The 15,258-nt window shown below is 31.5% G+C and overlaps 2 pseudogenes; both read right to left on the bottom strand.

Moving 5' to 3' along the window:
* Positions 1–2,174: 2,174 nt before the first annotated feature.
* LOC111279405 (uncharacterized) lies at positions 2,175–12,859 on the bottom strand (annotated as a pseudogene).
* On the bottom strand, positions 5,056–6,505 carry LOC149510919 (vesicle-associated protein 2-2-like; annotated as a pseudogene).
* Positions 12,860–15,258: the final 2,399 nt, after the last annotated feature.

The following is a 15,258-nucleotide window of genomic DNA, read 5'->3' as shown; positions in this document are numbered from 1 at the left end:
AGAATTTAAATTGTATAAAGGTAAAAAACCAAATCGCACTCGTCTAACCTGGGAGAGCTTTCCCGTGATAGCTAATGAACCTTGAAAAGATGGGACTTCTTACCACTTTCCACTCTTTCTTGTACCTGCAAACTGAGGAGAAGGAGAGAACTGTATAAGTTACATCATAAACATGAAGCCAAAAAAGAGAAAGAGCAAGCTTAATCATGATTTCCTATTATTTTGCCAGGCAAACATTCTTAAATAGAATAGTGGTTTTCACCCCCTTCTTTTATCCTCCCAACACAAGTGAAAAGAGGGGAGAGAAGGGGTCGCCGGAAGGTGAATGGTTTTATTTCGATGCAAATAAATTGATTCCAATGATAATTCAAAAAGACAATCAAGAAACAAATATGCATCACTAAGTGTCCAATAACCCTAAGCAGACACAAAAGCCTTTTTAATAATTATCGAATCACACAAGCATTTACTCAATGTAAAGCTAGTGTGTAGATTCTCCATCAAGTGGGATTATATCATAATACAACAATGAAGATCCCAAGCACCAAACTGCTGAGAATAAGAATGCTGAAGAAATTACGATACCCTGATTAGTCATCTAATAGAAAGAAAAAGAAATCCCTTCGTACAAAGATTAGGATCTGGAAGAAAAATGCAAGTTGATAATTTCCTAAAATCATCATAAATTGAACATCAAACTACATTTTTTCACATCTTAAATAACAGACAAGTGCACTCAAAGAAGACACACCAGCCCTTTAAAATGATTGTCAAACCACACAAGCATTAATTGCGTAACCAAGAAAGATTAGTATGGAAGATTATATCATACTAAAGTAATCATATGCCAAGCACCGAATTGCTAGGAATAAGAGCATGGAGCAAGTCAAGAAATCTGATAAATAGGTCATCAGACCAAACAAAATGAACGTCATTGCCATGCAGGAGAGACTAAGATCTGGAAGAAAAATGTAACTTGATAATTTTCATGAAATCTATCATATATTCGACACCAAACTCCCCACATGCAAAGTTTAATAACCTCTTTGATGCGTAAGCATCCTAGAACTTTGCTAAATTTATTGTGTTGATATGTTCTCTCTTTGCCAGGAATTACGTTTGTATTTTTATTTGAATGGTCAGTGACTCAGCATGAAACCTTTTAATGAATTTGAAGGACTCACGGTAGATCATGTTTATTTGTAACAAAGGGCCAGGATAAAAAGCTCCCATAATCTTGGTACATATAGTCTTCTAGACTCATTATGCAGGCCCAATGCGTTTTAATCGGATTCATTAGTGGTTCTACAACCCCAAAACTTATTGATCTTGTTCTTGTTCCAACTCCAATTCTACAACAATTCAGCCTCTATTGTTTTCTGTTCTTCTCCTACTTCATTTTGCGTCAAATTTCTTTTGGTGTTAAATTAGGAACTAGGGCTGGGACTAAAGTTGAGACAGTACATAGCAATATAAACTCCAAGTTTATATTAAAGGTTGCTGAAAGAACAGACCATCCAGTTAATATTTAGCTTCAAACAGAATATGAAAGGGAAATGATCTGAGAATAACCTATGAACAGACACACGCACTTATGCACACACATATATACATTTTTACAAAAATTTTGGGTAAAAAGCTATTTAATAAAATTCTTTTCCAAAGTTTGACCAAAACGAGATAAAATGAAATTATAATTAACAGCTACTTTAATTATGTACTTTATTCTGACTATTTCTTTCGTTTATCACCAGCTTATCTTGATTTCCTTAAACAAACTTTCATCTTTCAATAATTTTAGTGTTGCAGGAATGTGCAATGAGTCCATGCTGCAAACCAATCCTTTTACATAATACTAGGTCTAGATTTCACCCAAATTTTGATAGTAATACATAAAATTACTATATATTAATTTACATAACCAAAAAATTACTATTACTATATTTGACCTGAAAAAGTGTAGCCCAAAGAATAGGGGAAAAAGTGTGCCCGTATGAAATACGGAGTCTGTTCAACTCAAAAATTCTTCTACATGAATTTTATACACTCTTTTGCATCAGATATTACTACTGCTGTAGAGAGGAATAAAACCCAGACAGTAGTTAACTTGGAACGGACTTGAAGATAATGGAGTGAAAAAATAGGATGAATCTTACAACAGCAAAAGCATTTCTGCTTTATACTCCATCATAAGAGACCCACCATAAACTTTCATGCCATGTCCAAACTAGGAATCCCCGATACTAAATATTGGCTCAAAGTTCTGTTGCCTTTTTGCCATGAAAGTGGGCAGGAAGTGCTGCAGACTACTCACTATTCCGAGCTGAATGGCCTTTGTTCTTGATTAGTTGGTTAAAACAAAATTTTGGATATACTAAAGGTTATTATGAAGTTGAAACATTTAATAGAGCAGAGAAGGCTGTGATGTCATGCATGCCCACTGACATACTATGAATTTACACAGTTTAGATGCCAGTTAGGTAATCATAACTCAGCCACGCAGACAATTCATGCCACGAATTCAACAATGTTAATGTTCTCATTCCATCCATTCAAAAGGAGAAATGATTTGAAACAAGAGCATTAATTCTGTCAAAAAACTATGTAATGCAAGGCAATCCTAATTACTACAGTCAAGAGAACCATTGTCAAGAACAACAATCTATGTCTTTTCCCACTGTAGTCAGTTATATGTATCATGTTAAACCGCTGTGTCCTGTTTAAGACTATATCTCAGTAAACCAAGTAAAAGGTGTGGTCCTATCAATGTTGTTCCTTTTAGTCTTCTACTCCTCCTCGACATAGGTTTTAGGTATCATGCATTAACTCACATATTGTCACATGGGCAATTCAGTATCGTTTTTACATGTTCAAACTCCATAACGGTATTAGAGTTTCTAATATGACAATGCCTTTGCATTGTTATTAGATAGATAGATAGAGAGAGAGAGAGAGAAACAAAAGTATTCACGGCAAAGTAGAACAAAAGAGTTAAATTTGCACGTCACCTCTCACTCATAATTCCATAAGAGGAAAAGATTATAATTACTAACCGTGTAAAAATATTTGTCTCTGAGTTTGATTGCAGCACCTATGCATCTTTTGACATGGATTGTTATAAGTTTATCATTGAAAATCTGCAATCAGTATACAAAAGAAAATTATTGAAATCAAAACAAGCATCTCCAACAATCGAGTTGTACAGGTATATCAACTCCACCATCTCTGTCATCAAGAACATTAATCACGCAAAAGAATTAATGGCATACTCGTTACAGAGTGAAAGAAAACAGCCTTGCAAAATAACTTATCATACAGGGAGATATAAAGACCCATAAACCAGGAAAAGTAGGCACTCACTACACTCGAAACCTGAGTTCTTGGGGAGGTTAAATTTTGTTTAAGCACAAAAAAAAAAAAATTGTTTCTAAAAAAATTAGTATGGAATCAACTTGGAAACGAATCAAGCACTCCAGTTGAACTCTCTCACAATTCACTTGCAGAGCTGCATTAAACTGAATCTAAGGTAAGGCATCACATTGATCATCATCATACCAATATAAGGGTTGATTCTAGCAATACCAGGTTAACTCCCCTATGTTTCATTTACAAAACTGTATCAAACTTAGGTCAAGCCAGCAATGCAGAAGTAGGGCCTTGTTACCCATCTAAACAGTAATTGAAACTCTTACAAGTTTGATACATAGAAGAATAAAAATTGCTAACATCCTTTCATTACCAAAAATGTTTTCCAAGTTTTTTTCTATCCGGTGGAAGAAAATAATACTCTTCAACTTTTTACAAAGGGCAAACTTATAAAAGTACATCTCCTAACAAAAACATTTTCTATTTTAGGTGAATTTAATAAGGTCTGGGATCTTGGCTAGCCAGCTCAAATAATTGAAAGTAGGTGCAACCAAACACCCTAGAAGTCCAAACTAGGAGGGGTTGTGAGTAGAATGGACACTCAAAGCTGTGAATGTTTGTGTAGAGACAGAGAGGGATAACAGTATAACTTAATAACTTATGGGCATACCTTTATTGTGTCATCTATTGACCGGTTTCCCTGATGATTTTTTGACGGTTCATTATGAGAATAGCAGCCACACAAAAGACAGGCAAATCATCATCTCCTTTCCTAGTTGGTGAGGCGTAGGGTCGGCAAATTAACCCGAAACAGTTAGGTCCGACCCGACCCGATCATTTAGGGTCGGGGTTTTTTTTTTTTTTTTTTTTTAAATAGGTTTCGAGTCGGGTCGGATCGGGTTTATTTTTTAAAATATCGGTTTCAGGTCAGGGTCGGGTTTATATGAAACCCGACCGGACCCGAGATATTTACTAAAATACCCTTAATATAGATATGTAATTTTTTTTTTAGGGTTTTTGAGTTTTAATTTCTTTCGGTGTTCTTGTTTTTCATCCATCCAGTCATCCCATCTTTCTCATCTCTTCCGATCTCTTTAAAATTTCTCATCCACCTATCCAATTCCAGCCATCCCACCTTTTTTCATCCATTTAGCTTTAATCTATTTAGCTTTCTTCCTTCGAATCTTTCCACTGTTTCAGCAAGAAAAGCCATCAAGCCAGAAAGAAAAAAGTCAACAAGATAGAAAGACAGACAAGCCAGCCCACCATTTGTACCTAGGAGCGATCCTTTCTTCTTCTGAGAAACAAAAATTGCTACAACTGAGCCTTCCTTTAAGTAATCTCCATTAGTACCAGCAGACAACAGTTTTGAGGTAAGCCAAAGTCATATCCTTTATAGATTTTATTTACAAGTATCAAATTTTTTTTTACCGATAAATCAATCTCTTCATTTTCATTTAAAACCTTATGAATAATCTTTGATGAATTAGAGAATCTAGAATTACCCTTTACTGTTAAGGTTATGTCGAGCGTGTTAAGTTTTTACAGGGACTTGGATTAACTGTTGATGATATCAAATGAATACCCTTTAATGCTTGGTTGTAGTGTGCTTAAAAACATGATACCTATCATAGGTTACTTGGAAAAAATTAGAATTCTTAAGTCGAAACTAGGGGAATTTGTTAAGAATTATTTACAAGTGTTGTAGGCAAGTGTGGTTGTTGAGCTTGCTTCTGTTATCAAGTGTCTTAGGGCGCTTGATGTGGACTGTCCATGACTGAACACGTGATATGGAACATATAACAAGGACCTATAAGAAGAATGCATAGACAGAAAACTTACTAGTTCTTCTTGTAAGATCTTCCTTTCTTAAGTGTTTAACCTCTTCTCCTCTGTCAATTTTGAAATGGTAGCTTTAGCCTGAAAAGGAAATTACCTATGGTGTTACTGAAACTTTATAGTACGACATGACAACAGATGTGAATTAATGATGGTAAAATATAATTCAACCTTATTTTTTAACTATCAATATTAAGCATCATTCTTTGTCATATAAATAAACTTACATCGGCTAGCTTAGATTCAAGGTAATTTAGTTTTGATTTCATTTCCTCCACATCTTTAGCGAACTTTATCTCCTCTATAGTCTTCAATGTTTTCACCTCGCCATCCTTCAATGCATTGAACTCTTTTTCCTTCACTGACTTCAATTCCTTAGTATCAAGAATATCCTCAACTGGCTTTGATTCTGCATTTGACTCTTTGCTATTGAAATTATTATTCTTTAGCTTCAGCTCACTATCTTTTGCTAATTTTAAGTCCTTAACATTAACATCATTCTTCAGCTTAATGTCTTTTATTAATTTTAAGTCCTATTAACATCATTCTTTAGCTTCAGCTTTACATCCTTCATTGGGTTTAAATCCTCCGCATATAACATATCTTCCTTGGCTTCCATTCCATATCCTTTATAGGCTTTATCATCTTTGACTCCTCAACCTTGGTAACCTGATGCAGTGAAGAGAACATTGATAATTTATTAATTTTCTTAGAGGTATTAGGTACAAAATTCGTCAATGGACTTGAAGTATATGTTTAAATCTCATATTCAACCAAAAAATCTCTTTAAGTTCACTTTTAGATTAAAAAGAATATATATTTTCCTTTAAAAGATAATCCAATCACACATACAAGTACATATATGTATAACTTGACTTTAAGGGCTAAAAAAATAGACAAAGTAGATCTAACCATCTGTAGTGGTGCAATAATCCCAACTTTATTGAATATTGGCTCTTTTGCAATTGAAACATCATAATCTATTCCTTGATTCATTGAATACTGGCTCTTTTGCAATTTATTTAAGCTTGTTCTCTTCAATATATCTTCCACTATCTTTGACAAACTGTCAAACAAAACAATGAGCAAAAGTCACTTACTATTATTATTAATTAAGCACAAGAAAAGTAAAAAAATCACTTACTGTGGCAGACATAATGTCTTCATTGGTTGCTTCTACTAGGACAACCGTGCTTTGAATTAAGAACTTATCTTTGTATATCATATCAGGAGGGGCTTCACACTAAGCTTGCTTGGTAACTAAATGAAAAAAAAAAGGTGAGAATATGTAGCATAGCATAAGGGAATAAAAAAAAATTGATAGAGACCATAATATAAGAAATTCAGTACTATATTTTATTTCTAAGTTGCATTACTAGCTTTGATTCACTTGTCTAGCTAGATAGCATAATGGGAGACTGTCCTAAGGATTAAGGCTGTCAGTTTTGTCAAGTATGTAATTTTTATTTCCTCAATAAATTTGTACTCTCAAAAAATTAATCATGAATTATCAGATGCAATAGAAACCAGCTATTTCAAAAGAACATGTCCTAAATATAAAGCACCTGAAAGGCTGAAAAATTTACCTTTATCAGCTTATCCCAATTCTTTCCCTATCCTAGATAGCAAAATCATTTAAATGTGTAGGGTCTCTTAATCATGAATTATCAGATGCAATAGAAACCAGCTATTTCAAAAGAACATGTCCTAAATATAAAGCACCTGAAAGGTTGAAAAATTTACCCTTATCAGCTTATCCCAATTCTTTCCCTATCCTAGATAGCAAAATCATTGAAATGTGTAGGGCCTCTTGATCAGGTGACCTCATATCTACTAACACTATCTTAATTTTCCTACATCATTAGTTACGAGCCATTACAAGGCCACTTAAGCTTTAAAATTCATTCATTACATGCACATATATCAATATACAATCCTAAACCATTTATGCCTCTTAGAAATATCCTGTTTGTAGAAATTTGATTCTCCTACATTAGTGAAGACAAAATGAAGATATTTTAACTTGTTTTATATGTTAATTAGCCTCTTCATTTGGCTAAAGTTGCATGCTAAGTCAACAACCTAAAGGTGCATGCTAAGTTGTACATGGTAGGATTATTTTTTACTTTTTTTTATGGAATAAACTTTTTTAATTTTTTTGTTACTTAGATTCTAAGTTTTTTTTTAATTGTTTTAGTAGAATTAACTTTAATTTTTCTTTTTTATGAATGAAGGTAAAATGTGTAATTTAGGAGATAATTCGTGTTCCCCAACACCTTTTACTTCTACCTCACATCAATCACTAATTTAGCAAACTTCTATTCCAACATCTGATGAAAATACAACTCCATCAGTAAGTGTGACTAACGATGGTGTTGAAGTTAATGATACTGGGTATAACTCAAGTAAGCTAAAATAAGAAGTATGGAAACATTTTAAAAAAGAGAAGATCAATAATGAATGGAAGGCAATATGCAATTATTGTAAGAAAAAACTTGGTGGTGCTTCTAAGAATGGAACAAGTAATTTACGTGAGCATTCAGAGAGATGCAGCAAGCGATTTCAAATGGATATTCATCAACAAGTGCTGTTAGTAAATCAAAAGAAGGCAGGTGGAAAAGTAACACAAAAACTTTTCCTTTAATCAAAATGTCACAAGGAGAGAGCTTGCCAACATGATAATCATGCACAAATATCCCTTATCAATGGTTGATCATGTGCAATTTAAAAAGTATTCTTACAGTCTCCAACTTTTGTTTGCTATGCCTTCTTGGAATACTATAAAGAATGATATTTTAAAGATTTTCAAAGAAGAAAAGGCAAAAACAATATCCAAATTAGAAGCTAATGAAGGGAGAATTGCTATTACAACTGATATGTGGACTGCTGATCACCAAAAAAGAGGATACATGGCTATCACTGCTTATTACATCGAGAATCAATGAAACTTACAAAAACGCATTATCGGGTATATTTTATTAAATTACCTTGTTTTGATAGTATTTATTTTTTATTAAGTAATTATTACTATTGAATTAATTATTAATTAGTGTAAATAATTGATTGTTTAATTAGGTTTGAATATATGCCAACTCCACATACGAAAGAGGTCATTGCTTCAAGTTTGATGAAATGTTTCTTAGATTAGAATATTGATAGAAAACTTTCATCTATTATAGTGGATAATTGTAGTGTGAATGATGGTGTTATTGAGTTGTTAATTGATAGAATTGGTTGTGATGCACTTTTGCTTAATGAGGCTTTTTTTCATATGCGTTGTTGTGCACACATCTTGTATTTGATTGTGAAAGATGGATTGAGTATGATTGGAGATGAAATTGAAAGAATTCATGATAGTGTCTTTTTTTGGGGTGCTACACCAAAGAGATGGGAAAATTTTGAAGAGGTAGCACATCAATTGCGTATTCTAACTTTAAAAAAGTTATGTGTTGATGTCAAAACACGATGGAACTCTACTTACTTGATGCTTCGAACAGCTTTGTTTTATAAAGAGATTTTTCCTCGTTGTGTGCAATTACATGGTGATCCTTTATATAAATATTTGCCAACTAAAAATGATTGGATCATTGCAACTGAGGTTTGTGAGAAGTTGAAATTGTTTTATGATATCATTGAAGGGTTTTTTGACACAAAATATGCTATTGCAAATCTTTATTTTCCTAATATTCGCAAAATCATATTGGCATTGAATGAATGGATTATGCATTCCAATAGAATTATTTCATGTATGGTTGTGAGCATGTTAGGCAAATTTGAAAAATATTGGAATGATGTGCATAGTATTATGGGTGTTGCCATAATTTTAGATCCAAGGTACAAAACAAAGTTGTTGGAGTATTACTTTGAAAATATTTATGGAGAAAATGCTGAATTTAAAATTGAAAGGATTGTGCAAATATGTCGGGATTTGCTTAAGGAGTATGAGGAGAAATTGACTTTGAAAAAAGAAGAAGGATCTTATATTTCAAGCTTTTCATTTTTAGATTGTCTTGGTGCTACTGAATTGGGCAATTTGGGAGACTATGATGATTTTGTTTCAAGGAAAAAGAAAAAGAAATCAAAAGTAAAATCAAAGTTAGATCGTTACTTGATGAAGAAGTCATACCAAGAAAAGGGAATTTTGATATATTGAATTGGTGGAAACTAACTGGACCTCAATTTTCGATCTTACAACTTATTGTTAAAGATATTTATGCCATACCAGTTTCTACTATTGCTTCAGAGTCTACTTTTAGTACTTGAGGGAGGTTGGTGAGTGCGCAATGCAATAGATTTTATCCATCAACTATAGAAGCTTTAACATATTGTCAAAATTGGTTATGGGCTGAAAAAGAAGGTACAGTAATGCATATTATGCAATTTTATTTTTTATTTTAACATATTGTTAGTTATTATATTTTGTTGTTATATATTATTTGTTAATATTTTATTATTTCATTTGTAGGGTCAATTTCATTAGAAGAAAAGTCTTTCTATGAAGATATTGATGAGAGTGAGATTGAGGAAAAGATAACTAATTTGGTAAATAATATTATCCTTTTTGACTAATTCATTTTTTATGTTATTGTTTTTAAATATATTATTTTATGAGATTTATTTATTCATCTTATTGTTTTATTTTATAGGACTAGTGTGGTTAGAGGAGAATGAGGATATGGAGCTTAGTGATGATAAAATGATTTATTGTGATTTGGACAAAAGGTACATGACATTTCTATTGCTATTGGTCATACCGATGAACTAGGTGAATATTGTATAGTATATCACATCCAGCATTATTGCTTTAGCTTTTTTCTCATTATTTATTGGTAATCTAAAAACTGATCATGCATTTATGTTATTTTGTAGACAATAAATGGTGTGCATTCTCCTTTTGATAATGTTTAAGATGAGCTTCATTTATTTCCATATTTTTTAAGAATAATACAACATTTTTAATAATAATATTCTCAAAATGGTTAGTTTATTATAGAGAAGGTGTTCTTTAGAAGATTGGATGGAAAACTTTTATCAGATATTAATATTTCTAGAAGTGCCTTAGTGACAACATTTTTTGAGCTGAAAGCTGTTGTGATTGAGCTGGAAGCTGTTGTGTTTGAACTAGAAGCTGTTGTGAGGTCTTGTAGGTGTTTACTTGATGCCTCTTGTAATTGGATGAATATATACTTGTATCTTTAATTGCAGCCTATTTTTATAGTTAGAATTTGACTATAAATTCATATTAAATTATGTTTCATGGTCTAAATGTGTTTGCCTGTTACAGCATTTGAAAATTTAAATTTGACTATTTTTATAGTTAGAATTTGACTGTAAATCCACGTTAAATTATGCTCCATGGTCTAAATATGTTTGTATGTTACAAATGTTGTTTCATGTGAAAATTTAAATTGGTAATAAACTGAATTCGGGTCGAGTCGGGTTTTATTATGGTAAATAATATTTGTAACGGGTCGGGGTTGGGTTTTTCCACTAAAACTTCTGAACGGGGACGGGTCGAGTATCGGGTAAAAGCACTAAAGCTTCGAGTCGGAGGCAGGGAAAGCAAAAATCCGACCCGCTCCGCCCCGATGCCAACTCTAGTGAGGCGACACTACATATTTGGAGGTGATCATTTCTAGGCAAAGATTCTGTATCAAACAACAAAAGTGATAAGTTATTCCTCTTTAATTCCAGCATTCTCGGACAATGAATGTTTCAGTTGTAGGCCATCCTTTACACCATCGTTTCCATTTTCATGGTTTTCTTCACTGATTTCTGCCCCAGAATCTCTAGGAAGTTGTATAATTAATGCTTCTAGACAGATCTCCTCTAAATTGCACGTGACAGATTCTTCAAAATCAGCTGCCCACATCATCTACATTGAGGTTGATATTGTTAGTGCCATTCTCAAACAAAAAAAAAAAAAGGAAAGAAATCGAAAGAATAAATGAAGCAAATACAATTCATCCTTTTTACGAGCAGTTCTTGAGGTCTTTTCAAATTTCTTATCTAGTCGTCCCTAATAGGCTAGCATTCCATTTTAAGAAACCATGCCCATTAACTGCACCTCTTACATTGAAAAACTTGAACTTCACACTAAAATAAGGTGGAGCAAGTCAAGATTGAGATTCAATTAAAATGCAAACTGATAATAACTAGTATTATTCCCTATATAAATAGCTTCACAATGATCTCTGTTACTTGACAGAGCAAAGGGAAATCTGTTATAGGAATTTTAAATAATCTCTAAGGGCCTGTTCATTTAACTTTATCCTTTAAAAGCACCCTCATGGATGCAGTACTCAAAGTTGCCAGTTGGAAATAATACAAGGTTTAAATTCATGCAAATAGATTTCTGGATTTGCATCTATAAAAACCATCAGCACCCTAAGTTGGATTTATCTAGGGTGAGACAACCTTGACTGATCACAGCATGCAGAGGCCGTGAAAAAGGCAAGGCTGAAAAGAAAAAAAAAAAGACAAAGAAGAAAAGGACAAAAACTCCATAAATATGGGGTTCCAATCAAGTGTGCAATAAAGAAGATGCTAGCAACATGGAATACTCTAAATAGGCATCAAAATCTTTGGCTTTATGCTCAAGTGGTGACTATATGCCAATTCAAATTTTAACACAATGCTTACTTCATTGTTTCCTAGATATATCAAAATAGAGTAGTACCATAGATTGCAACAGCTTGACAGCATTACATGAGACTAAAGGCACGGACCTCCCTCATAAGAAGAACCTTATTGAATGATAACTCTAGGCAAAATAGAACCAGTAGCATTGGAAATGCAAAATGAAGGCTTTCAGCATCTATATTTGATAAATGTGAAAAAATTTCCCTGTCTGTGTGTTCCAAAATATGCCACAAAGCTTGCAACTACTTCACTTAAGTTGGCCCCTTCATCAGAAAATTTTCAAGCTGGAGGCCAGTGGAAAAGCAGAAGCAAGTGGAAAAAAACATAAATGACCACGATCAACATATTCACCAAGTTTAAAATACCTAAGCATCCCAAAGCACCAGAATGCATCTGCATTATCCTCAAAGAGAACAATAAAACGAGACAGCAGGTCTCATATCTACGATCAAAATCCAACCAATACAGTTTGTATTAGAAGTTTAAAACTAAAAACTTGAAGTTGAAACTTTCACAGCTTTGCACCAGATAAATAGCAATTCAATAAGAGAAAGGTTCAGCAAAACATGTTATGAGTAGAAGGCTAAAACCCTGACAATAACCAGTTGCAGGATCAACCCATGCATAAACAGCAAGAATATCAGACATTCTAGCTAAGTTTCTTGTATCCTCATAGAACTTAAGATGACTATCCATTCTCACCACATAAACAACTGAGAAAGGAAGAATCCTATCAGCTGTGAAGAATAACTAATAAACACTATTTACTTATCTAATGCAATATAAAAGGGAAAAAGTTTTCCACTGCAAATAACACAAGGTAAAAAAGTTATCTACTGGGTGCAGAGTCCAAAGTCATTCAGATACTCTTTCATCAGGGGCAGCCCTTTCTTGAGATATGGTTGCATTTACCAACGGTATTTCTGAAACATCAGATATTCTTAATCTGTTCATTGTTGGATCTAAGAACTGGCTCGTACACGTCAGGATGGACCAATTCAATTTGATGGTTATATTTTTAGGTAGTGAGGGTGTCATTTTTACAAAGAAACAGAAAGAGATCTGTCAAAGAAAAGGAGGAGCTTCTCCTCCGTTGCCATTCTTACAAACACAAGACCGTTTCTTCTCACTCTTTTTAATTTATTTATTTCTCTTGATTTTTCTCCATTTTTTGTTTTTCACTTTTTTTTTTTTGGTTCTTTCCTCAATTTTGCTTATGTTTGATAATAATCTTTAGATTGTTAGTACAATCTCTTTTTTTTTTAATAAAATCTCTTTATAAAAAATATTTTAATAAAATTTTGTTATAACTTAAGGAAATTAGGATAATAATTAATGTGAGATAGATTTTTTTGGTACACTTATTATTTTTTTATTAAAATAATCTTGCATGGTGTTGCCTGCTTATTTTTTAAGTTAATATAAATAAATTTTATTTTTTTATATTTTATATAAATTTTAATAATGTTAATATTCATTTTAACAATATTTTAAAAAATAAAATTATTATCATAAATATAATATTAATTGATTAACAAACAACTTGAGTGTTACTTTATATTTGAATTAATTTTAATAAAAATAAAATTAATCTTAATATTTTTAACTTTGAAATTAATATATTAACTAATACTTTTTTTAAATAATTAATATATGATAAAGTTATAACTTACAATTTAAAAATATATCACAAAATTATATCTTTTTAAGTCAATATTTTCGATTCAAAAATGATGAATCCAACACTACCATTTGATTATGTTTTCTCTATTTTTTGGAATATCTTTTTTTTACACAATCATATACCAATTGTTTTATTAAATTCATATACAAATACATTTTCTAATGTTTTGCATTTCAAATCTTTAAAACACCTTTCCAATAGTCAAGGATCCATTTGACTTTTCGATTTGGAATCTTGTTAAGCTATATTGATTCCAAACACTAACTAGTCAAGATTAGTTTGATTTGCCATGATATATAATTAAGTGTTTGCTCGAAGAAAAATAAAAATTTAAATTGGTTTGTACTTTTTTAACATGAGTTTGAATCTTAAAACAAATAAAGTAAAAAATATAAAATATAAAAAAGTTATTTTTATTTTATAGCTCAATATCATACATGAAAAAAATAAATTAAAAAAATATTTCAGATCTTAAGTACTTGATTGATATGAATTCAAAATTGAGTCAATATATTTCTTATTCAATCAAATTAATGAATTCTAAAGATAATAAGTGTCATAACAGTTTTGATATCACCAGATGTAAAAAATTTTAAAATAAAAAAAAATTAGAGGAATTGTCACCAATCTTTTTTAGGGTGTGATTGGTCACCCAAAAGTTTATTTTTTTTATAAAACTATAAAAAAATGATTTAAAGTTTATCAAAAAAATAAATTTTAGTCTGCAAAAATTAGGTTGGGTCCGAGGTTGGTTATGTATGAGGAAAGATTAACACCTCTACAGCACCTATAAATTAATGCCAATTAATCATGCACTATTTTCGATGTTGGATGAAATGATTTTAATTTGAAATTTAATACTATTTTCCTTCATTTAAAAAAATAATTTTGCTAAACCTCCTTATTTAAAAATATTGAGAAAATCTCTAAGTTAAAGAATTATTTTAAAATTCTCCAACATCTAGACAAAATTTAAAATAAATATTTTTACTTAAGATTTAACACAATATTTCTTAAAATAAAAATAATACTTTTTATGAAAGATCATTGTTAGTAACTCTCCAACATCTAAGCAAAATACCAAGAATTATTTTCTTTGAAATGTGAATTTTGTTTTATTTTACATTTTTAAATTAAACACATTTTTTGTTATACAAAAATTCTAGCGATGGTATTATCAAACAACAAACAATAATTAAAGGCATAAACATGCAAATTGAGAGCAATCAACAACAAATAGATGTGTTAATAGATGTTATGCGTGATTATGAATGCAATCTTGAAAATGGATTCTTAAATATAATGAGACCACCTTGACTCTCCAACATCTAGGTAGAGCTTAGGTACGACTATTTATATTTAAGATCCTATTTTATTATTATATTTTTTATTTCGATTCCATTATCAATGCAAATTAAGGACTCATATGAAAAACTTAATGAAATAAAATTTCTTAAATACCCCATCGTCAAGGTGGCATTCGAGAACAAATTATTTCAAGTGAGACTTTCATATGTATCCTTAAAATTTGGAATGGATTTGAGTTTTAAAAGTTAGCATTTTGTGATTTTGGAGTTTTGGATTTTAGGGTTTTCAAATTTTGAGGTTTTGAAGGTTTATGGTATTGTGTTTAGGGTTTTAAGGGTTTAAAAGTTTGATTTTAGGGTTTCTGGATTTTAGGGTTTCGATTTTAAGGTTTTAGTTTTAGGGCTTGGAGGATTTTAAGG

Source organism: Durio zibethinus, chromosome 27, assembly GCF_047325235.1.
Source record: "Durio zibethinus cultivar Kanyao isolate XHJ-2024 chromosome 27, ASM4732523v1, whole genome shotgun sequence".
NCBI lineage: Eukaryota > Viridiplantae > Streptophyta > Magnoliopsida > Malvales > Malvaceae > Durio > Durio zibethinus.
The sequence above is the reverse complement of the archived record's forward strand: the minus strand, read 5'-3'. Positions and strand labels throughout refer to the sequence as shown.